This window comes from Phocoena sinus, chromosome 20 (genome assembly GCF_008692025.1).
Source record: "Phocoena sinus isolate mPhoSin1 chromosome 20, mPhoSin1.pri, whole genome shotgun sequence".
Taxonomy (NCBI): Eukaryota; Metazoa; Chordata; class Mammalia; order Artiodactyla; family Phocoenidae; genus Phocoena; species Phocoena sinus.
In genome coordinates this window covers 30,255,542-30,281,033 of record NC_045782.1, presented here as the reverse complement: position 1 = coordinate 30,281,033, position 25,492 = coordinate 30,255,542, and the positions used below count along the sequence as shown (strand labels likewise).

Genomic DNA, 25,492 nt, shown 5'->3' with positions numbered 1-25,492 from the left:
CCAAGAACATATGGTTTAGAGAGGAAAACACGATAAAATTCATGACATCTTTAGATATGAATGATAAAAAAGTACTCATAATTCAAAACATGTGGGATGCAGTAAAGGCAATACTTAGAAATATGCTTATAACTTGAAATGTAGTTTAAAAATTTTAAACTAATGGAATTAAGCATTCTTTTTAAGAAGCTAGAAAATTAAACAGAAAATGCAAAGAAAGCAGAAGTTAATAAACATAAGAGCTGAAATAAATTAAAAAAGACAAAAGCCAGTAGTAGAGATTATTATGATTTAAACTGAACTGCTTTACCTACTTGTTTTATGCAGAGTTCTATGCAATATGGACCAATTATTACAATACAGGCAAGCACCAAGAAATTACTCCAATTCTCTAGAGAACAAAAACTAATTTTTATAAGATGGTTTATTTCCTCAGAATTTTACCTTATCTATTTTCAGAGATAATCTTAATAAGATTATAAAACAAATTTTTCAAAAAAATCATTGCTATGGTCTAAATGTTGGTGGTCCTCCAAAATCTTTTTTTTTTTTTTTTTTTGTGGTACGCAGGCCTCTCACTGTTGTGGCCTCTCCCGTTGCAGAGCACAGGCTCCGGACGCGCAGGCTCAGCGGCCATGGCTCATGGGCCCAGCCGCTCCACGGCATGTGGGATCTTCCCGGACCGGGACACGAACCCGCGTCCCCTGCATCGGCAGACGGACTCTCAACCACTCCGCCACCAGGGAAGCCCCAAAATCATTTTTTGAAATCCTAATCCCCAAAGATGAAGGTATTAGGAAGTGGGGTCTTTAAAGGTGATTAGGTCATGAGGGCGAAACTTTCACAAATGGGCTTAGTACTCTTATAAAAAAGATCCCACAGAGCTCCCTTGCCCCTTCCACCACAGGAGGACACAGCAAGAAGCCACTGGCTTCTGACAGGAAGAGGGCTCTCACCCAACCATGCTGGCACCCTCATCTCGGACTTCCAGCCTCCAGAGCTGTGAGAAATAAGTTTCTGTTGTTTACATGCTACCAAGTCTGTTGTATTTTGTTATAGCAGCCAGAACACACTAATCACTAAGAAAATCACTAATTGGTAAAATAGTTCACTGCATATTATACATTGATCATGGTGTCCTGATCAATAAAAATAAAAATTCCCCATAACACCATGTTAACAGGTAAAAAAAATAGGGATATTATTAATTTAAAAATCTTCGAGTGCCTCAACGTTGGCTATTAGAATTTGCTTTTTGAATATGCACTTTCTGAATCAAAGTTTCTCACCATGCAAATTCTTAGTCTGTTCTGGCTGCTGTAATTCAGTTAGAAGAGTGTAAAAATATCCCAAGGATGTAAAACCAGATGAAGTGTGTCATGAATTTGCATAATTGTTGATTCTTAGTAGAATGAAATTCAATGGTGGTATACCTTTTTCTGAAAACACAGATAATATTTCAACTCTTTTTCCTTGAGTCTGAGATAATAGCAATTTCAATGTTTTGAACATTCAAGATCTGGAGAAATACCTAACGTTTTACTTAAGGAAGACCATTAAGTTGATGATTCCAAAACATATTCCATTTTAATAGACTAACATCTATTTAAGAAGGGAAACCTGAGAAATAAGAAACTGGTTCAATGCACAAAATTCCCCCCAAAGAAATCCAGTAGGGAATTTTTCCCCATTATACAGAACAGAATTCAGAATATCAAAGAGTTATACATGATTTAGAAAACGTCTAACTTTGTGTTCACAAAAGCTTAGAACATTTTAAAGCAGGTATGATATATGCAATATTTCAAAATTTGTTACAAAAAAAGACATTTTATCCACTGATTTTGGATTCTAAGAACTTCAGAAATTTATGGACAATGAAAATGATCACAGGTTTGTAAATAAATCGTGCATATCACAATTAAAAAGTACGATATGCACTATCAATCACTTCAGAACACTTCTATAGCAAATACAGATTAAACTGTCACATGTTACTGGGTCTTTAAAAAATTTTACCTGCAAAATAAAGCTGTTAAGCTTGTTGACATATCTGAAGGAACTTTTAGCTTTAAAATTCTTTGATTCTATTAAATTTTAAAAACCGAATTGTCAGGGTATAATACTGACGTATAAAATTACAATTTGGAGAATAGAAGACAACGAAAAGGAGAAAGGTGGGCCACTCAAAAACAAACTACCTTTTTCTAGGTTTGCATTAGATCTGAAAAACTTTATTGTTAATGCAAATTTTATAACTTGGGCAAAATTTTTTCCCTATATAAATCATTCAAATTTGCTTTAATTTAAAAAGGAAAGACTATTTAAACTATCTAAACATAGTAAGAAGTTATTAAAGTAATTTGTTTCAAGAAAAAATTAATGCAATCTGACACCTATTGCCCTTTCCAAAGGTATATTTAGAGCCAGGTCCAGAGGTATATTTTGGGCAACTCTAGCAAAGCTGAGGCAGCAAGAGACAAAATATTGATCATGACTAGGAGAACTCTTATTCAGAAATCTGCTCTTCAGTTGTATCTATTTTTAATGTGTTGGTGAGAATATGGAGAAATTAGAACTCTCATACACTGTTGTAGGAATATAAGATGGTGAAGGTGCTTGGGAAAGAAGTCTAGCAGTTCTTCAAAAGGTTAAACATAGAGCTACCATATGACCCAGCAATTACACTCATAATCAAATATCCAAGAGAAATGAAAACATATGTCCACACAAAAACTTATATATGTGTTCACAGCAGCCTTATTCATAACATTCAAAAAGTAGAAAAATCCAAATATCTTTCCATTGATTAACAGATAAGTAAAACATGATATATTCATACAGTGTAATATTATTTGGCCATAAAAATGAATGAAGTACTGATGCATGCAATAACATGGATGAATCCTGAAAACAACATACTAAGTAAAAGACGCCAGACACAAAAGACCACCTATTGTGTAATTCCATTTATATGAAAGTTCCAGAATAGGCAAATGCATAGGGACAAAAGTAAATTAGAGGTTGCCCAAGGCTGGGGAAAGGAGAAAATGTGGTGGAAGACAGGGGATTAAATGAGTATGGGGCTTCTTTTAAGAGTGATGAAAGGGGCTTCCCTGGTGGCGCAGTGGTTGAGTCTGCTTGCCGATGCAAGGGACATGGGTTCGTGCCCCGGTCCGGGAAGATCCTACATCCTGTGGGGCGGCTGGGCCCGTGAGCCATGGCCATTGAGCCTGCGTCCGGAGCCTGTGCTCCGCAACGGGAGAGGCCACAACAGTGAGAGGCCCGCGTACCACCAAAAAAAAAAAAGTGCATCCACCAACAAGATATAGCACTCATGAATCTCTATGTACTTAAGACATAGTTTGAAAATATGGAAAGAAAAAACTGGCAAGAAATACAATGATAAACTGACCAACTCCCTAAATACTATAGAGGACTTCAACATACCTAAGATATCTACAAATGAATTAGATGAAATTAATATGAATATAGAAGATTTAAATTTATAAGAATTATCAACCTTATTCTAATATATATAGGAAACTTGGCGCTGAATGGAAAATAATAATTCTTTTACATGTGGAACAATATACATAAATTCACAAACGACATCAATAAATTTAAAAAATCTGGAATCATACAGATTCACTGGAAATAGATATTAACAGAAGGGTCATTCGTACCAAAACAAACAAATTTATCTACATAGAAATCTGAAAAAACTCCCATAAAATTCTAGGTTGAAGAGGAAAACAAAATGGAAAAAAAATAACTTAGAAACACTGTAATTATTCTAGGTCCTTTGCTTTTCCATATGAAATTTAGAATCAGCTTGTCATTTTCTACAATATGTCAATAACAGCATTATTTAAACAGCAGAACATAAAAACAAATAAGAAGACTAGAAAGGTCTTAAAAATATTTATTAAAGGTAATGTGTAAATTGTGCTATAGGAATACAATGCAATATAATAAGTATAAGTACAAGTATAAGTACAAGTACAAGTACAATATAATAAGTAATGAAAATAAATGAACTTGTCATGGATTTAAAAAAGCAAAATGGTAAAAATTATATACAATATCATGCCATTTTTTAAAAACTCAAAAAAAAGCAAAACTAAGTAACATATTGTTTAGAAATACGTATGTATTGTGGAATACATGTGTATGTGGTAAAGCCACTTTAAAAAAATAATGAAAATTATAAACTTTAGGAAAGCATTCCCCAACCTTTTTGGCACCAGGGATCAGTTTCGTGGAAGACAATTTTTCCATGGACCTAGGGGGGTTGGGGGGCTGGGGGGGAATGGTTTCAGAATGATTCAAGCACATTACATTTATTGTGCACTTTATTTCTATTACTATTAAATTGTAATATATAATGAAATAATTATACAACTCACTATAATGCAGAATCAGTGGAAGCCCTGAGCTTGTTGTCCTGCAACTAGATGGTCCCATCTGGGGGCAATGGGGGACAGTGACACCTGAAGTGTGTTGCTTATGTCCATTCTACTCTGTAATCTCATTTTGGTTTCTGTCACTGTAGAAAACCCTGCTTCACAAAGATAAATGTTGGAAATGGAAGCAGGCTTTTCAGTGCTTTTGTGGCAATCTCAGGATATTCTGCCTTGACTTTAATCCAGAATGTATGGAGATTTGAAGTTGTCTCAAACATACTCTTAAGCCCACTGTCATTGGCGATCTCAAGAAGCTGATTCTCTTCTAGCACAAAGTCGATTCACCTGGCTTATATCACAAATGGGTCACAGATCCATTCCTTCCCAGTTCGGGGGTCTTTTGTGGATGGGAAATAACGCTCAAACTCTTTTGAAAGCTGAGATAGGTGGTCATGCACCAGCTGGGAGAAAGAAGGCCCTGGCTCAGTCTCTTTCAAAATCTCTGCTCATGTTTGAAACATGTCAAAAATCCCAATGTTCACTCGTCGCCCCCATAATTCCATTTTGCCTTGAATGCAGCCACTTTATCTGCCGACTTGAATACAGTTGTCGTTCTCTGAAGTGACAGATTGAATTTGCTGAACAGGTTGAATATGTCACACAAGTAAGCAAGTTTTGCGACCCATTCTGTGTCACTGAAATGTGCTGCCAGTGATGACTGTTTTTCTAAAAGAAATCTCTGGAGCAGCTCTCGTAAATCAAAAACTCTGGCCAGTGATCTACCTTTAGAAAGCCATCTCACTTCTGTGTATAAGAGAAGACATGTGTGCTCTGCGTCCATCTACTCACAGAGCTGCGCGAACAGACGTGAGTTAAGGGCATGTACTTTAATGTGGCTGATAATTTTGATCACATCCTGTAAAACGCTGTTAAATTCAGGTGCCATTTTTTGGCTAGCCAGCATTTCTCTATGGATGACACAGTGCGAAAACTCACATTCAGAAGTGACCTCTTTGACCCGAGTAGTCAGAAAGCCGTCCAGTCACGGCAGCCACTCTGTCAGTGCATATACCAACACAAAATGGACAATTCAGCTTTCCTGATATGTAATCATTCAAGGACTTGAATAGGAATAGTTCTACAGCTGTGGTGTTGGTTGGCAACAAAAGTGCACATAACATATTCTCATGTACATCCTTCTGAAAAGTATATCGCACAGAAACAAGGAATGTTGCCTTGCTGTCAACACTGGTAGACTTGTCAACCTGGACTGCATACCATGGTGATTCATTAATCTTAACAACTGTGCCTCAATATCCTCTGCTATTTCATCAATTCGCCCAGTTATGGTGCTAGTCGAAAGAGGAAAACATGCCACCTTTTGAACTGCAGCCTCTCCTAAAAGTTCATGACAAATGTCCCTAGCAGCAGGCAGGATCAACTCTTCACCAATAGTAAAGGGCTTCTTAGCTTTAGCAATGCGGTTTGCCACTAAGAATGATGCTCTCAGTGCAGACATATTTGATGAAGTGGTGGCCTTCAACAGTTGCTTCTGTTCGTGTTCATGTTTTTTTCTTTTGAAAAACTCCGAAGTCTTGTCTTTTAATTCAAGGTGCTTGGTCTCCAAGTGGCTAAGCAGTTTTGAAGTTTTCATGGCTTCGCTGGATAGCCTGTCACCACATATTATGTATAAAGCGGGCTTGGAGAATGTGAATCACCTGTAGCAATGAACCCATAATTTAAGTTGGATTCTTGGTATTTTCTTTCAAATGCAGCTTTCTTTCTGTTGGCAGTCTTAGAGTATTCTGCTGTCTCATCACTGGGTCTTTCCCCCTTTTCAAAGAAGCTCTCCAGTGACGTTTGTTTTTTAGTCATTTTGGCTAGGGTTAGCTTGTGGGCTTACCAAAACTGTGACTGAGACAAGAGTGCAGCGCGGGAAAGAGTGGTAAATGGAAGTGGTAAATAAAATAATGGGCAGGCCATGCGTGGACTAAAATAAGTGTCGGATTCTGACTTAAAGCCTGTCACCAGATGCAGCTGTACAATTGAAGTACCTCAAATTACTTGGCACTATAAAGCCTGCCACCAGATGCAGCTTAATTGTCACTTGCCACTTACTGATAGGGTTCTGATATGAGTCTGCAAGCAACTGATTTATTATGGTCTCTGTGGAGTCAAACCTCTCTGCAAATGATAATCTGTATTTGCAGCCGCTCTGCAGCACTAGCATCTCTGCCTCAGCTCCTCCTCAGGTCATCAGGCATTAAATTCTTATAAAGAGCGTGCAACCTAGATCCCTCGCATGCACAGTAGGGTTTGCGCTCCTACGAGAATCTAATGCCACCACTGATCTGACAGCGGGCAGAGCTCAGGCAGTAATGTGAGCGATGCGGAGCAGCTGTAAATACAGGTGAAGCTTTGCTCACTCACCCACCACTCACCTCCTGCTGTGTGGCCTGGTTCCTAACAGGCCATGGACTGGTACCAGTCTGTGGCCTGGGGACCCCTGCTTTAGGACAATTATTAATTCTGTGGGAGTGAACAAAGTGATGGGAATTTGAAGGAGCATCCAGATAACTTTAACAGTAATATTTAGTTCTCAAGTGATAGTTTTGATGTTTTCATTTTATTAATATAATTTATGATTCATATATAGATGATACATTATGTGATCTTATATAAATAATCTATTTCTTATTTATGTTTTTAGTAATACCAAGACAGTGGGGATAGAGGATGAAGATAAGAAAACAAACAACAACAAAAATATTAATTGCTACAATGTGCCAGAAACAACATCAGAAATCTAAGAATAAAGCAGAGAACAGGACAGAAAAAGTCCTTGCCTTCATGGCACTTATAGTGAAAGAATATTACAGAAAGATGCAGAATAAACACAGCCTAAAACTCCAAATTTTGTATGTATTTAAAGCCCCAACTGCTCCTCTACATGAATATTCATATGTCCGATGGCCTAATAAAATTCACCAGTTAGATATTTCAAAGGCACCTAAAATGTTTCATAAAAGACCAAATTTATACTATTCTAGTATTTTTTTATCAACAAAGAATATCACCATCCACTGAGTTGCTTTGAACAATGAATCATCCTTAACAATTCCCTCTCCCCCTCATCACCCATATTCAATCTATTACCAAGCCTTATTAATTTGTCTTCCAAATAACTCTCCATATCCAAAGCCACCAGTTCAATCTAAACTATCATAATCTCCTGAAGGACTACTCTGATAGGTTCCTAACTGGATTTTCTGTTTCTTATCTATCACTCCTAGATCTTTACATTTCAGCCAGAGCAATATTTTCAAAATACAAATCCTACCACTTCATCTACTCACATCTCCACTTTAAAAATTCAATAAGGGGGGCTTCCCTGGTGGCGCAGTGGTTGAGAGTCTGCCTGCCAATGCAGGGGACATGGGTTCAAGCCCTGGTCTGGGAAGATCCCACGTGCCACGGAGCAGCTGGGCCCGTGAGCTACAAATACTGAGCTCTGCGCGTATGGAGCCTGTGCTCTGCAGCAAGAGAGGCCGCGACAGTGAGAGGCCCGCGCACCGCGATGAAGAGTGGCCCCCGCTTGCCACAACTAGAGAAAGCCCTCGCACAGAAACGAAGACCCAACACAGCCAAAAATAAATAAATGAATAAATAAATTTAAAAAAAAAAAAAAAAAAAAAATTCAATAAGGGGTAAGTCAACAGCTTCTCCTTGCCTCCATGGAAACCCTGATTCAACAACACATGGACCAGTTACTGTTGTGAGAAATCCAGAAAACAGTTAAGAGGTTCCTACCTCCCAGATGAATATAAAACCAGCTGCATTGAAGATGGTAGGAAAATTTGTGGCATAACTTTTGTCTTTGTCCCCCAACCCAGCTCAGCATGGTGCAACTGGGAGACTTCCAATTCCCAGCTTCTCCCTAAGGGAGTTAAAAGGAGATTGAAACATATGTCTAATGTGCAGACTTTTAGGGGGGCTACCCAGGGGACTGGTTTCTGTCTTGCCTGAATCTATGCACTAACAGGAAATGTTCCAGGTTGGGGGCCGCTGAGTACAAAGGCAAAGGTTTAAACTAGCATGCACTCATTTGCCATAGTCTCTTCCCCTGGTTCAGCACTTAACTACTGTGATAAAATCCCCAACTCCCAGCTTCTCCCTGAGGATGGAAATTATTGGACCATACGTCCAATGTTCAGGCAGGGAGCTGCCTGAAGGACTGGTTTCTGTGCCACATATCTCAGAATACTGACAAGGTACAGCATACTCTAGATGCCAAGGGGCCACTGAGAACAAAAGAGAGCTGAGCAGCTTGCTGCCACTCCAGAGGACTAGGAGAAAGAGGCTAGTACAGCTTGGCGGCCTCTACCTTGGAAGGGGAGAAGAGAAGAGTGGAGAATGTACAACATTCCACCTTTTTTTGGGGTGGGGGTGAGGGGGATGTCCTGAGGGACTAGTTTCTGCTTGCTTAACTCAGAGAGCTGATGGGACCTGGCATATTCTAAAGACCTGCAGAGAACAAAAGAGAGCTGGGTGGCTTGCAGCAGTTCCAGAGAATCTGTAGTACCACAGACAAAAACCAGAGGGAACAAAAAATTACAAGCTCTTGGAAAAAAAAAAAAAACTGGAATATCCTTCTAATCAGGAATCTACACACTCAAGTCAAGAGAAGGCACATCCACAGATAAGGTTTGAGAGGCCTCCAGAATCTGCAGCTGAGTTAACTGGTGAAGATCTTTCCCTGTACAAAGCCAGTTCATAGAAAACTGGGAGAGGTGGCTGTTTTTCCAAATGTGTAGATACAAACCCAAAGTTATATGGAACATGAAGAAACAGGGGAAAATGGCCCAATCAAAGGAACAAAATAAATTCCAGGAATCAACCATAAAGAAATGGAGGTATATGAATTACATGAAAAAGAATTTAAAATCATCATCATAAAGATGCTCAACAAGCTCAGGGAAATGAAAATGAGAATTTCAAAAAAAGAGACAAAACACAGAGCCAAACAAAAATTTTGGAGCTGAAGAATACAGTAACTGAAATAAAAAACTCACTAGAGGGGTTCAACAGCAGCATGGTCAATCAAAATAAAGAATCAGTGAATTCAAACACAGGACATTTAAATGATCCAGTCAGACAAGTATAAAGAAAAGAGAATGAAAGAGAATGAAGAAAGCCTGGAGGATTTATAGGACATCCTCAAGCAGACAAATATACACAAATGGCAGTCTCAGAAGGTGAAAAAAGTGAGAGAAAGGTACAAAGTTTATTTAATGAAATAGTAGCCAAAAACTTCCTAAAAAGGGTGGAGGGAGGGAATGGATATCCAGGTTCGAGAAGCCAACAGACAGCGAAAAAGGTGAATCCAAAGAAGGTTACACTGAGACACATTATAAACAAACTGTCAAAATCAAAGATGGAGAGAATTTTGAAAGCAGCAAGAGTAAAGCAAAAAAGGAGTGGGATGATATATTCAAAGTGCTGAAAGAGAAAAAAAAAGTCTACCTACCAAGAACACTATGTCCAGTAAAACTGCCCTTCAAAAATGAAGGAAAGGGCTTCCCTGGTGGCGCAGTGGTTGAAAGTCCGCCTGCCGATGCAGGGGACATGGGTTCGTGCCCTGGTCCGGGAAGATCCCACATGCCACAGAGCGGCTGGGCCTGTGAGCCATGGCCACTGAGCCTGCGCGTCTGGAGCCTGTGCTCCGCAACGGGAGAGGCCACAACAGTGAGAGGTCCACATATGGCAAAAAAAAAAAATTAAAAAAAAAAAAAATGAAGGAAAGATGGGAGGGGGAGGAGTATAGAGGGGAAGGGAAGGGGACAGGTGGAGGAGGAGGAGGAGGAGGAGGAGGAGGAGGAGAACACTTTCACAGAATAACAAAACCTGGGGGAGTTCATCACCACTAGAGCTGCCTTACCAGAAATGCTAAGGGGAGTCCCTCAGTTCAAATCAAAACATGCTAGACAGTAACACAAAGCCATAAAAAATGGACTTTAAGTCAAAAACTGTTAGAGACAAAGAATAATATTATATATTGAAAATGTGTCAATTCATGAAGATATAATAATTATAAACATAGAAATGCATAAGAACAGAGCCCCAAAATATATAAAACAAAAACTGACAGAATAGAGAGAAATATAGTTCTATAATAATATTAGGAAACTTTAATATCCCAATGTCAATAATGGAAAAACCAACCAGACAGAAATTCAAGGAGGAAAAGAGGACTTGAAAAATACCATAAACTAATTAGACCTAACAGACATATATACAACACTCCACCTAACAAAGCAGAATACACATTCTTCTCAAGTGTGTGTAGAACATCCTCTAGGATAGACCATAGGTCAGGCCACAATACAAGTCAAATTTTAAAAGGATTGAGTGGTTTTTCTGACTATAATGAAATGAAATAGAAATCAATAACAAAGAAAACTGGAAAATTCACACATAAATGAAAATTAAACAACACACTCTTTTTTTAAATTGAAGTATATTGATTTACAATATTATATTGCTTTCAGGTGTACAGCATAGTGATTCAGTATTTTTTCAGATTATATTCCCTTATTTTACAAAATAATGGCTATAATTCCCTGTGCTATACAATATAAACAACATACTCTTAAACAATCCCTGGATCAAATCAAATATCACAAGGAAAATTAGAAAATACCTTGATACATATGAAAACAAAATTACAAACATACCATAACTTAGAGATACAGTGAAACAGTGCTATGAAAGATATTTTAGCTGTAAATGCAAACATTAAAAAAAGAAAGATCTCAAATACCTAACTGTACATTTTACAGTATAGCAAATTAAACCGAAAACTAGCAGAAAGAAAAAAGAAAGAGCAGAGTAAATAAAATAGAGAATAGAAAAAATAGACAAATAAGTTACAAAACTGACAAATATTTAGTTAGACTGACTAAGGAAAAAAAGAAGACTCAAATTACTTAAACCACAAAAGAAAGTGGAGATATTACGAGCAACTTTACAGAAATAAAAAGATTATAAGACAATACTATGAACAACTGTATGCCACCAAATTGGTTAATAATCTGGATGTAATGGATAAATTTCTATAAACACGTAAGTCTAAAAAAAAAACTGAATCATGAAGAAAATAGAAAATCTGAATAGACTTATAACAAGTAAGGAGACTGAATCAGTAATCGAAAACCTTCCAACAAAGAAAAGCACTAGACCAGATGGCTTCACTGATGAATTCCATCAAATATTAAAGAAGAGTTAATATCAATCCTTTTCACACTTTTTCAAAAAAATGAAAAGGAGGGAACATTTCCTAACTCATTCTAGAGGCCAGACTTACCCTGATACAAAAGGCAGACAAAGACATTCAGGCAAAGAAAACTACAGACCAGTATCCTTTACGAATATCACCGCAAAAATCTTCAACATATGGGACTTCCCTGGTGGAGCAGTGGTTAAGAATCCGCCTGCCCATGCAGGGGACATGGGTATGATCCCTGGTCCAGGAAGATCCCACATGCCACAGAGCAACTAAGCCCATGTGCCACAACTATTGAGCCCGCACCCTAGAGCCCTCATGCCATAGCTACTGAGCCCGTGCGCCACAACTACTGAAGCCCACGTGCCTAGAGCCTGTGCTCCGCAACAAGAGAAGCCACTGCAATAAGAAGCCTGCACACTGCAACGAAGAGTAGCCCCCGCTTGCTGCAACTAGAGAAAGCTTGTGGGCAGCAATGAAGACCCATCGCAGCCAAAAAATAAACAAATTTAAAAATTGATTTAAAAAAATCTTCAACATATACTAGCAAACAAAATTCAGCAACATACCAAAAGTATTATACATCAGGACCAATTGGGATTTACTCCTGGAATTCAGGGGTTGTTCAACATATGAAAATCAATCAATGTAATATACTACATTAATAGAATGAAGAAAAAAACCCACATGATCATCTCAATTGATGCAAAAAAGTAATCTGACAAAATTCAGCACCCTCTCATGATTAAAAACACACACACGTACACACACACACACATACACACACACACACACTCAAACTAGGAATGGAAGGGAATTTCCTAAACATATTAAAGGTCGTATATGAAAAGCCCACTTCAAACATCATACTCAGTGGTGAACAACTGAAAGCTTTTCCCCTAAAATAAAAGGTATTCAAATTGGAAAGGAAGAAGTAAAACTACCTCTGTTCACAGATGACACGGGCTTATATCTAGAAAACTCTAAAGAATCCACACATACACACACACACAAACTAAAACAAACCAAAAAAATCAGTTTTTAGAGCTAATAAATGAGATCAGAAAAGTTGCATGATACAAAATCAACATGCAAAAATTAGTTTCATTCCTATATACTAACAATGAACAACCATAAAAGGAAAGTTCTAAAAAAAAATTTCCATTTACAATATCATCAAAAAGAATAAAATACTTAGGAATAAATTTAACCAAGGGATAAAAGACTTGTATACTGAAAACTACAAAACTGTTGAAAGAAATTAAAGAAACATAAATAAATGGAAAGACATCCAATGTTCATGGACTGGAACATTTAATATTGTTAATGTGACAATATTACCCAAAGCAATTTACAGATTCAGTGCAATCCTTACCAAAATAACAACTTTTTATTTTTTGCAGAATGAGAAAAACGTATCTTAAAATTCATATGAAATCAAAAGGGATCCCAAATAGCCAAAACAATCTTGAAAGTAAACGGACAAAGTTGAAGGACTAACATTTCCAAATTTCAAAACTTACTACAAAGATATAGCAATCAAACAGTGTGCTACTGGCATAAGGACAAACATATAGACTAAAGGAATAGAATAGGGAGCCCGGAAATAAACCTTCGAATATACAGTCAACTGATTTTCAACCAGGGTGCCAAGACCATTCAATGGGGTAAAAAAAGTCTTTTCAACAAATGATGCTGGGAAAACTGGATAGCCACATACCAAGAAAAAAAAAAAATCAAGTTAACCCTTGCCTATACCATATATAAATTAACTCAAAATTACCAAAGTATAAGACCTAAAAACTATAAAACTATTTGAAAAAAAAATAGGGCAAAATATTCAGGACACTGGATTTGGCAATGATTTCTTGGATACAACACCAAAAAGCACAGGTAACAAAAGAAAAAATTGGACTTGATCAAAATTAAAAAATTTTTGTGCATCAAAACATACTATCAAGAAAGTGAAAAGGTAATCCACAGAATGGGAAAAATATCTGCAAGTCATTTATCTGTTAAGAGATTAATATCCAGAATACAGAAAGGATTCCTACAACTCAAAAACAAATAATCCAATTCAAAAATGGGCAAAGGACTTGAATAGACATTTCTCCAAAGAAGGTATACAGATGGCCAAAAAGCACATGAAAAGATGCACAACTTCATTAATCATTAGGGAAATGCAAATCAAAACTACAATGAGATACCACCTCAAACTCATTAGGAAGGCTGCTATCCAAAAAACAGAAAATTAGTGTTGGAAAGGATGTGGAAAAATTGGAATATTCATACATTGCTGGTGAAAATGTAAAATGGTATAGCTACTATGGAAAACAGTTTGTCAGTTCTTATAAACATAAAATTACAATATGATCCAGCAGCAATTTCCACTGCTAGGTATATCACCAAAAGAACTGAAGGCAGGGACTCAAACAGATAGTTGCACATCAATATTAATAGCAGCATTATTCACAATAGCAAAAAGGTGGAAACAACAAAAGCATCCGTCAACAATGAATGGATAAACAAAGTAGTAAATACATATAATGAAATAATATTCAGCCATAAAAAGGAGTGAAATCCTGATACATGGTACAATGTGGATGAACCCTGAAAACATTATGGTAAATGAAATAAGCCAGACACAAAAGGACAAATGTAGTATGATTTCATTTTTATGAGGTACCTAGAATAGATAAATTCATAGAGAAAGTAAGTAGAATAGAGTTGCTAGGGACAGTGGGGTGGGGGGCGGGGAACGACGAGGGGAGAATGAGGAGTTACTGTTTAGTGAATACAGAATTTCTGATTGGGATGATGAAAAAGTTTTGGAAATGGATAGTAGTGATAGTTGTACAACATTGTAAATCTACTTAATGACACTGAATGGCTAAACAGCAAGTTTTAGGTTATGTATATTTTACCACCATTTTCTAAATTGAAAAAATATAAACACACCCACACATGCAAAGACAAATACTACACAGTAGTATAAATGAACAAATTAGTTAACAGTAGCATAAATGAATAAATTAGTTAACACATGTATCAACAAGGATGAACACGATCTATAGATGTTGAGTTAAAAAAGCAAGTTACAGGGCTTCCCTGGTGGCACAGTGGTTGAGAGTCTGCCTGTCGATGCAGGGGACACGGGTTATGCCCTGGTCCGGGAAGATCCCATATGCCGCGGAGCGGCTAGGCCCGTGAGCCATGGCCACTGAGCCTGCACGTCCGGAGCCTGTGCTCCGCAACGGGAGAGGCCACAAAAGTGACATTTGGTCATTCAGGTAACCAAAATATATTGCTCATATATATTTGGTCTTCATCCACCATTCCTGGCTCACAGCTCCCCAAATCCTTGGAATTTCCTAAGTGTTGAGAGTGATAAAGATGTCTTTTGTTATACTAATGAGGTGACTTTAGCAAAACAGTTTAGGATGCGGACTAGTTGTCAATGGAGCCAACCACCTGATTAGCGGGATGAAACTATCAGTCCCACCCTCTCGGTTGTTCAGAGCCTCGCACTGCATTATCTCTCCATCTGGCTATTGATTGATACTCTTTTATAATAAATTGGTAACCTAGTGAGTAAATGAGTTTTCCTGAATTCTGTGAGCTGTTCCAGCAAATTAACTGAACCCAAGGAGTGGGTCGTGGGAACCTCTGGTTTACAGCCAGTCTGTCAGAAGTATAGGTAACAATCTGGGCTTGCAACTAGTGTCTGAAGTAGAGGGTGGTCTTGTGGGAATGAGCCCTTTACCTGTGGAATCTGATTCTATCTCTGGGTAGATAGTGTCAGAATTGAGTTGAATCTTGGACATCCTGCTGGCATCTAAGAATTGCTTGTTGGTGTAGGGAAGCTTACACTTACACACACACACACACACACACACATAGATGTTGCACAGGCTGGAACAGAGTTGGGAACTCTTTTCAGGAACCAACCATATGAAATTTTCAACCCCACCCCCAACCTCCAGGGAGGGGAAAGGGGCTAGAGGTTGAGTCAACTGCCAATGGCCAATGATTTAACCAATTGTGCCTATGTAATGAAGCCTGCATAAAACCCAAAAAGAATGGAACTCAGAGAGCTTCTGGGTTGGTGAATGCAACCACATGCCAGAGGGTAGTATACCCCAGTTCCACGGGGACAGAAGCTCCTGTGCTCGGGACCCTTCCGGACCTCACCCTATATACTTCATCTGGCTGTTCATCTATATCTTTTATAATATTCTTTATATTAAACTGGTAAATGTAAGTCAATGTTTCTCTGAGTTCTGTGAACCACTCTAGTAAATTAATTGAACTTGAGAAGGGAGTTGTGGGAACTTCTAACTTATAGCCAGTCAGTCAGACACAAAGGTAACAACCTGGACATGAGATTGGTGTCCGAAGTGGGGGCAGCCTTGTGGGATGAAGCTCTTAACCTCTGGTATCTGATGCTGTGCTCTAGGTAGATATTGTCATAACTGAGTTAAAATGTAGGACACCCAGCTGGTGTCACAGAATTGCTTAATGTATGGAAATCCACACATCAGGTATCAGAAGTGAAGCTGTGCTGTAGTAGATTACTGAAAGTAGAGGAGACACAAAAAAGGTGTTTCTTCTCTTGACTATGGTACTTAAAGAGGAAAAGTCAGAAGTGAATTATAAATTGGGAAACCAAGACAAATAGACATAACTAAAAGAATGAACATAGATGAGACTGACCAGCAGTAGAGTACAGATAAAGAAAAAAGCCCAGCAAGAAAATCTTACTCCCTCTCTTTCTATCACACTGCACATCCAATCCATCAGCAATTCCTGCCAGCACTACTTTCAAATGATACCTAGACTCCAAACACCGCTACCACAGTGGTCCAGGCCACCACCATCTCTCACACGAGTTATTACAGTCAACTCCTACACGGTCACGTGCTGCTTCTTGTACTCTCTACAGTCCATTTCCATATAGCAGCCAGCACAATCCTTTTAAAATTAAGTCTAAAGCCTCCAATGGCTTCCTATTGCATTAGAATAAAATCCAAATCCCTACTGTGGCATGATTTTACCATAGCTACTTCTCTGACCTCATGTTCTGCTACACCTCTCACCCCACTCCTACTCTGCTTCAGCCCAGGTAGCCTTCCTTTTGGTCAAACAAACCAGACACTCTCCTACCATAAGGTTCCCTCTGTCTGAATATTCTTCCCCCATAGGCCTTTACTCAATGTCACCTTCTCTGACAGGCCTTCCAGAACCATAAAATTTGAAACTACCTCTATCCACTCCTCCAGGAGTCTCATTTCCCTCTTCTTTGCATTATTTTTCTATACAGCATTTAACATTATCCATACTAGTCCATTCAGGCTACCATTAAAAAAAACAAAAACAAAAACAAAAAGCAACAACAAACAAAAACCCACATAATCGTTTCACAACATATACAAGTATCAACTCATCACATTGTACACCTTAAACTTACATATATATCAATAATATCTCAATAAAGTTGGAAAAAAATATACCGCAGATGGGGTGGCTTAAACAGAAATTTATTTTTCACAGTTCTGGACACTGGGAGGTTGAAGATCAAGGCGCTGGCTGATTCATTTCCTGGTGAGACTCTCATTCAGGCTTGCAGATGGCCACCTCACTGAATCCTCACACACCTTTTCCTCTGTGCTCATGTTGTGGGAAGACAGCAAGATTTCTAGTATGTCTTCTTATAAGAACACTAATGTTATCAGATCAGGGCCCCTCCCTTATGACCTCATTTAACCTTAATTACTTCCTTAGAGACCCCATTTCCAAACACAGCCACACTGGGGGTTAGGGTTTCAATGTATGAATTTGGGGGGAGGGGGACATAAACATTGAGTCCATGACACCATCTAATATACAAGTACCTTTCTATGTGTCTGGTTTATTTTCTGTCTCTCACCCCTGGAATATAACCTCCATAAGGACAATGATTTTTGTTTGTTTTGCTCACTGCTGACTGTCCAGTAACTAGAACAGTACCTTGACACATAGAAAGTAGGCAACAAATATTTGAACTAATTTAATAAATGAATAAAAAAGGAAGATTCAAAAGAATGGAAGGTCAGAGAGTCAAAAGAATGGAAGGTCAGAGAGGGGAGTAAGGAGGAAAAAAAAAAACCCTGTAAAATCAGGTGCCAAAGTCCATAATAAAAGAAGAGTATTCATGTGATTTGTAAGATGTCAGTAAAGATGAAGGGGAAAGAATGACATGATTAAAAGACATGAGCTCAGAGACCAAAGCTTTTTTTTTTTCAATGAGTTTCTCTCTCTCTTTTTCCTTCTTTCCTTCCTCCCTCCCTCCCTCCCTCCCTCCCTCCCTCCCTTCCGAAAAAGGTGGAGATGTTAAGGTTTAGAAAGAGCAATGGAGAGTAAATAGGATACCAAACCTGAGGTACTAGAGAGAAAAAAGTGGTCACAACATGGAAGGGTTGACAAGAAAATGACATGTCCTCTGGGTATATCCAGGTTTTAGTTCAGGTATGGAGGTACAAGGAACACTGTGAAAAAGGGGTAGGGGAATTTGGTAACTATGAGACAACATTCCCACAGAACACAATGTGTTTATTTTAACTGTTTCAGTGAAGATTTTTTTTAAAGTAACTTAAAAGCCTTCTGTTCAGGATTATACAAGGGCTACATGCAAATCTAGAGTATAGCTCTACAGCAAAAACATACTGATTATTTTGGTGAAAATGGTCTGTGGCAAATTCTCAGTTTTAAGTAAAAAAAAAAATTTAGGTCTATAGTTTTTCCATTCTCATTACAGGTGACACTCAAATTGCACATCTATACATCTTAATTATTTCCCCCTTGCCAGAAAATTCATACCAAAAAAACCACACACACACATATCTCAACTTCTAAAATTTTCTTAAGTATCCCAACTATGCACCTAAAAATCAAATAACTTGAAGAAAGTACACTGACACAGAACCATCTCTCAAGTTTTAAGATTTAAATATATGAAAAGTGTGAGGTATCTGTTATAAAATAGTTTATTTAGCTCATAAAGAGCAAATACTATTCACATACAGAGAGACTAGCTACATATAGTGATCAGATGGTTTAATCTACTAACTGATGTTCACATCACTTAGATTTGATAACTTCAGAATTTTTTTTTGAGTCAGATCTCAAAAATTAAAAGACACCTTGGAATGTTTATGCCTTATCTGGATATTGTCATTTTAAAACTTCTTAAAACCAGTTTCTCACTAGGGAGGCAGTAAGTTAGAATGCAACCTAGTGGGGAAATCCTGCATTTGCTCAATGTCTATAGGTTTTACACAGTTCCAGATGTTCAGTACATTAATAATGCACTAACTCAAAGGCTCTTTTTGAAACTTTAGAAAGTGCAGACTGCATTAAGACCTCTTTGCCCTCATTAATGGTATTGTTACAATCCCAGTCCTCGAGAAAATGTTTTTGCGCATGTGTTTAACTTTATAATATTGCCATTTACTCACTTTAATAGCCAGTACTCAAGTCTTAATGCTTTTAATAGGCTGCCTAAACAGACTACCATCTTTTGTAATCTTTTTCACATAATTTATTTCATAGGTAAAACCTGTCACACTTTTCCATCTGAAGATGATTCTTCACATTCATTTCATGAGGTACTAATATTTAAGAAATACCTACTTTCTTTTATTCAGTTGATACGTATCCATATGTATAATTTTTGGCATCTGATATACAGTTCCTTTTAAATAGTAATAAACATGGAAAATAAGTGGTAGTGTATTTTATAACATTTTAAAGGAAAAATGGGTACATCCTTAACTCTTGCTGTATTCATATCTAAAACATGAGAAAACCAAAAATATTAATTTCTATTGAAACAATTTCCTATACTCTAACTATTTGGTGATATCTCAACAGGCTGGGTTATAGCTCAGGATCAAACATTCAATGAATATACATGCAGTCAGTAATATACTAGGAAGAATAATATGGAGGAATACTGTCCTGAAGTGAAAGTAAGATCACTTGTAGTTGTTGGCTATCTATATGGAAATGAAAGGTCATACAGTCTCTGACAAGGAATATTCCCTCTCACAAATCTGAACAAAGAATGAGGACTATGAAAATGTTACAGCTGCAGTACTGATACTGATATGCTTATTTGGAGTCATTTATTGATATATTTTAATAAAAATATACAATACTTACATTGTAAAAATTTTCAAAGAAAACTGAATTTCAGAAATAACTCATACATTTCCTCACTTACTTTGTTGAAATCTCTTGAAAAGAAGATATTAAGAACCCAATAGCTACTTATGCACGGAACAAATTCTTAACTCTTTAAAACATGAATTCTGAATTTCTGTTGATTGATCAACATAGTTGGTTCATCAATGTCTGAAGTAACCATCTGGTTAAAAAGTATATATTTAACCAGTTTTGCTACTTTAGAGTCAAGAACTGTTGGTTTAATAAATGTTGGCTGAAATCCGAATCAATAAATTTATTCACACAAATTCATTTATATGTTTCATTTCTTACCTGAGTAGATTGATTGTAGTTTAAAAGTGTGTGTGGGGGTGGGGAAGCAACTCATTTTCTATCCCTTCGTTAAAAGGCTAATAATTAAAGTAAACCAAACAAGGTCAGTGCTCCTGCACCATTAGAATCTAAGGTAGAATCCAGGCGGAGAAAAGAAAATGAGTAATAAGCAACCACTACAATGTTTCCTAAAACCTACTACTTTCAGGTATTGCCAACCTGAATCTGTTGTAAACCTGTCGTTATAAAACTTGAAGGTGAAATGCTGTGGAAAAAACACCACTTCACAACCTAGTGGAGAAGACCTAAAGGAAAAATGCTTAAAATACAATGTGGTAAGCACTATTATAGATGTATATGGTTAGGCAGAGGAAAGAGTGACTAACTTTGCCTTAGGGTTAAGGATGATTTAATAGAGTAAACATTTGAGCTGGATAGAGTATAAAATTTCTGGATAATAAAAGAGTCAGAGAGTGGATTTCAAGCAGACACAACACTATGAACACTATTGCTGCATAACAAATTACCCACAAATCTAGTGCCTTAAAACAAGACCCACTTTTTGAAATAATTTTTAAAATTTTGGTGAAATATACATAACATAAAATTTGCCATCTTAACCATTTTTAAGTGTATAGTTCAGTAGTGTTATGTATATTCACATTATTGTACAACCAACTTCCAAAACTCTATTCATCTTGCAAAACTGAAACCATATCCATTAAACAACTCCCTTCTTCCCCCAGCCGCTGGCAACTTCCCTTCTACATTTGGTCTCTATGAATTTGACTACTCTAGATCTCTCACACAAATGGAATCATACAGTGTTTATTTTTTTGTGATTGGCTAATTTCACTTAGCATAATGTCCTCCAGGTTCATCCATGCTGCAGCATAAAAACAACACCCATTTTATTATCTCAGTTTCTGTAGGTCAGAAGTCCAGGCATAGCAAAACAGACTGGTTTCTCTGCTCAGGGTCTCACTGGGCTAAAATTAAGTTGTTGGCCAGGGCTACAGTTATCTGGGACTTGGGGTTCTTTTCCAAGGTCACTGGTTATTGGCAGAATTTATTTTCTACTGGCTGTAGGACAATTGCTCCCATTTTTCTGCTAGTCGTTGGCTGGGACTGCTCTCAGCTCATAGAGGCCACAATTCCTTGTTATGTGCCCCACCCTCCCACCAGTCAGTTCAACATGGATGCTGCTTTCTTCCCGACCAGCTAGATGTCATGCCTCTGACACTCTCTTCTGCAACCAGCTTCAGAAAACTCTCTGCTTTTAAAGGGTTCATATGATTATATAAGAGACAGCTAAATAATCTCCCTATTTTAAAGTCAGCTAATTTCATTTGCAAAATCCCTTCACAGTACCTAGATTAGTATTTGACTGAATAAATGAGGGAAGGAGTGTGTACACCAGGGGCCAGGAATTGTGGGGGGCCATCTTAGAACTCTGCCTACCACATTTTTTTAGGTATGAAAATACACGGCAGCTGAAAGCACTCATAATAATACAATATGCCTTAAAAAAGAGTATATATAGGATGGGGGAGTTCTAGGCATAAGGCTGAAAAATAACCAAGGCTTCCAGGAAGTGCAAAGGAGTTTCTTTTAGAAAACTGGTAGAGGGGGAGCTTCCCTGATGGCGCAGTGGTTAAGAATCTGCCTGTCAATGCAAGGGATATGGGTTTGAGCCCTGGCCTGGGAAGGTCCCACATGCCATGGAGCAACTAAGCCCATGTGCCACAACTACTGAGCCTGAGCTCTAGAGCCCGCAAGCCACAACTACTGAGCCCACGTGCCACAACTACTGAAGCCTGTGCACCTAGAGCCCGTGCTCCACAACAAGAGAAGCCACGACAATGAGAAGCCCACGCACAGAAACAAAGAGTAGCCCCCACTCACCGCAACTAGAGAAAGCCCGCGCACAGCAACGAAGACCCAACACAGCCATAAATAAATAAGTTTATTAAAGAAAAGAAAACTGGGAATTATTAAAGGTTTTTAACCCTTGGTATACCATTAGGGTCCAATGGATCCATTTTTCATTTCTGAACATTTCTAACTATTTGTAAAGATATTTCATCACTTTTTTCTCTTAGCACACTTCCAAAAAAAACCAACAGAAAATGTACTTTAATAAAATAGGATAAAACCTACTGTATCTTGCAATTACTATATGGGTTAACTGAACTCTTCTATAATTCTAAGAAATTATGGGATCTTACTGGCATTACTTTTCCTACATCTTGAAACATTCAGTTGTTTCAATATCCTACAAATAATTCCATCATTACCCATTACTACTGATCAAATTATTCCTAATAATTCTAAAAAAACTAAAATAATAAGGGAAGAATGATGGAGTCACCTAGGATGATGCAATAATTATCTGCCATTCTTTCTTCTTACAGTATTGTTCAAAGTATTGCATCATCTTTCCAGAAAGTAGAAAAGAAAATTGAGGACACCATATTTGTAAGCTGTTTTTAGCTTTCACTGAAGTGTTGAGAACTGAAAATTTTTCATTTATGTCCACAATAGCAAAGAAAAGGAAATCAACAAAGGAAGATATATCATAATTATTAGATGAATAAGAAGACAAAAGAGTCAGAGCAACACTACAATTCTAGTGACAATGGTGAAATTGGATGGTGTAAGTGAAATCTCAGACTATGAATCTTCAGATAACAATATACTGCACAAAACTTCTCAAATTCAAGAATTGATATGTGATCAATACATATCTAAGGACAAGAAGAAACAATGGTATTCTCATCCAGTTAATTACTCAGCAGGAAGGACTTCATGACAATATTTTGTGACAGCAACACTGACTGTCTCTTCCCATCTCATTGTTGCTAAAAAGACACCTGACATTACTCTTTGATTTTTTTATATTAATACACCAAAATTTACTTGCTACAAAGAGATTTTATGTCTAACCTCTTTAGTTCCTAATAATGTTGGCTTTTGTTTTTTTACTATTCTTTTTTTCTTACTTCTATAAATTATTCCTATAATGACTTAAAATATAAAAAAGAAAAATGAGAAATGGTTATGACTTTTTACTGGTTTACTGAGGGTTAAAAAGGATAGTAATATGATGATCAATATGGGGGAAAAACTGGTGAGGGAAAGACTGAAGGGAGAAAGATCAGTTAAGAATAATTTTATTTAGAGATGAGGACCAAACCAAAGCTAACAGTAGAAACAGTATTTAATAAATGAATGAGAAAACAAGCCACAGACTGGGAGAAAATACACATCTGGGCAAAAGACACATCCGATGAAGAACTATTATCCAAAATATACAAAGAACTCCTAAAATTCAACAATAAGAAAACAATCCAATTGAAAAATGGGCCAAAGATTTGAAGAGTCACCTCACCAAAGAAGTATACAGATGGCCAATAAGTATATTAAAAGATGTTCCACATTTTAGGTCAGCAGGGAATTGCAAATCAAAAAAAACAAGGTAGCACTACACACTTATTAGAATGACCAAAATCTAAAACAATGACAACACCAAATGCTGACAAGGATGTGGTGGGAATACAAAATAGTACAGACACTGAAAGACAATTTCAGTTTCCTATAAAACCAAACATACGCTTACCATATGATCCAGCAATTATGCTCCTTGATATTTACCCAAATGAACTGAAAACTTACATCCACATAAAAACCTACACACAGATGTTTACAGCAGCTTTATTCGTAACTGCCAAAGTCTTCAGTAGGTAAATGGATAAACTGGTACATCCAGACAATGGAATAGTATTCCACACTAAAAAGAAATGAGCTATTCAAGCAATGAAAAGACAGGGAGGAAACTTAAATGCATACAGCTAAGTGAAAGAAGCTAATCTGAGAAGACTACTTATTATATGATTCCAACTATATCACATTCTGGAAAAGGCAAAACTATGAAGTCAGTAAAAAGACCAGTGTTTGCTAAGGGTTAGAGGGAGGGAGGAATGAACAGGAGGAGCACAGGACATTTTTAGGGCAGTGAAACTACTCTGTATGATACTATAATGGTGGAAACATGTCATTACACATTTATAAAAACTCATTCTATAAGTATTATAGAATATATAATACCAAGAGCAACCTGAAATTAAACTATGGACTTCAGGTGATAATGATGTGTCAATATAAGGTCATCGGTATAATAAATGTACCATTTTGGTGAGGAGTATCGATAATGTCCTAGGCTATGCATGTGTGAGACTAGTACAAAAATTCTCTGTACTGATCACTCAATTTTGCTGTGAACCTAAAACTGCTCTAAAAAAATAAACTCTATTTTTAAAAAAATTACATAATCAATAGACTTTTCTACATTAAGCTGCTATCTGTAGAATTTTTTCCTTGATGATATTTTTCCCTTTATGATCTGTTATGTTACCATGATTTTCTAGTTATACCATCTTCAAGCTAGCATTATCTAAACCAGGTAACTGAGGCAAATGTTATTTCTAAAAACTCTTCAAAAATAGTACTTTGTACCAAGGTAAATACCAATCCACTGGTATGGGCTCTAACTATTCATTTACTATGTCCTATAGAAAATGCCATATTTTTTTCTGAAAGAGTTTAAAACGTGGTAACCCTTGAGAATCTGGCACCTTAAAATTGAAGGCAAGAAATTGAGGGAATTCACATCTGTAATTTGCATTTGTTGTAGTATTTGAGAATATTCAATTCTATTATAAAAGACAAGAAACCAAATGGATATGTGAAACTTGTAAGATGTTTAAACTATAGATAGAAGTTGGAAACCTATAAGACATGTTAAACAGATAAAATAAGTACAGCACATATGTATGAACATAGATGGAAAGGGATGGTTAGATCAAGTTGACACTAAGTGTTCAAGATACGCTATATATACATGAAGCAATAAATAGTCAAGATATACCAAATATATCTGAGGCATATGAAACACTCAATTATTCATGAAATCTTAATTCAGCCACCCATTGTCGAAACCCATCCTGGCCCCATGTATCCCCTTCCCCAAGAAAGGCAAATAAAAGCCATAGTTGCTCGGTAGGCTAACTGGTAGGCTAGAGCTCTGGCCAAGTACACCTGTCCCTGCTTTTCTTTAATAAAGTAAGACTGTGTCATTAGCCTTGAGCACTTTCCATCTACTGGACCAAGCTGCTCAAACTCATTTCTAGTCTTTGTAGCTACAGTATCAGCAAAAAATGCTGATGTGGCAGAGAATGAAAGACAAGACATATGAACACTGTGTAACCCA

General features: G+C 37.2%; 1 protein-coding gene across 3 annotated transcripts in view; it reads right to left on the bottom strand.

Moving 5' to 3' along the window:
* The window catches only part of BRIP1 (BRCA1 interacting protein C-terminal helicase 1), a 194,892-nt gene that overhangs the window by 58,024 nt on the left and 111,376 nt on the right, over window positions 1–25,492 (bottom strand). The window lies entirely within an intron of this gene.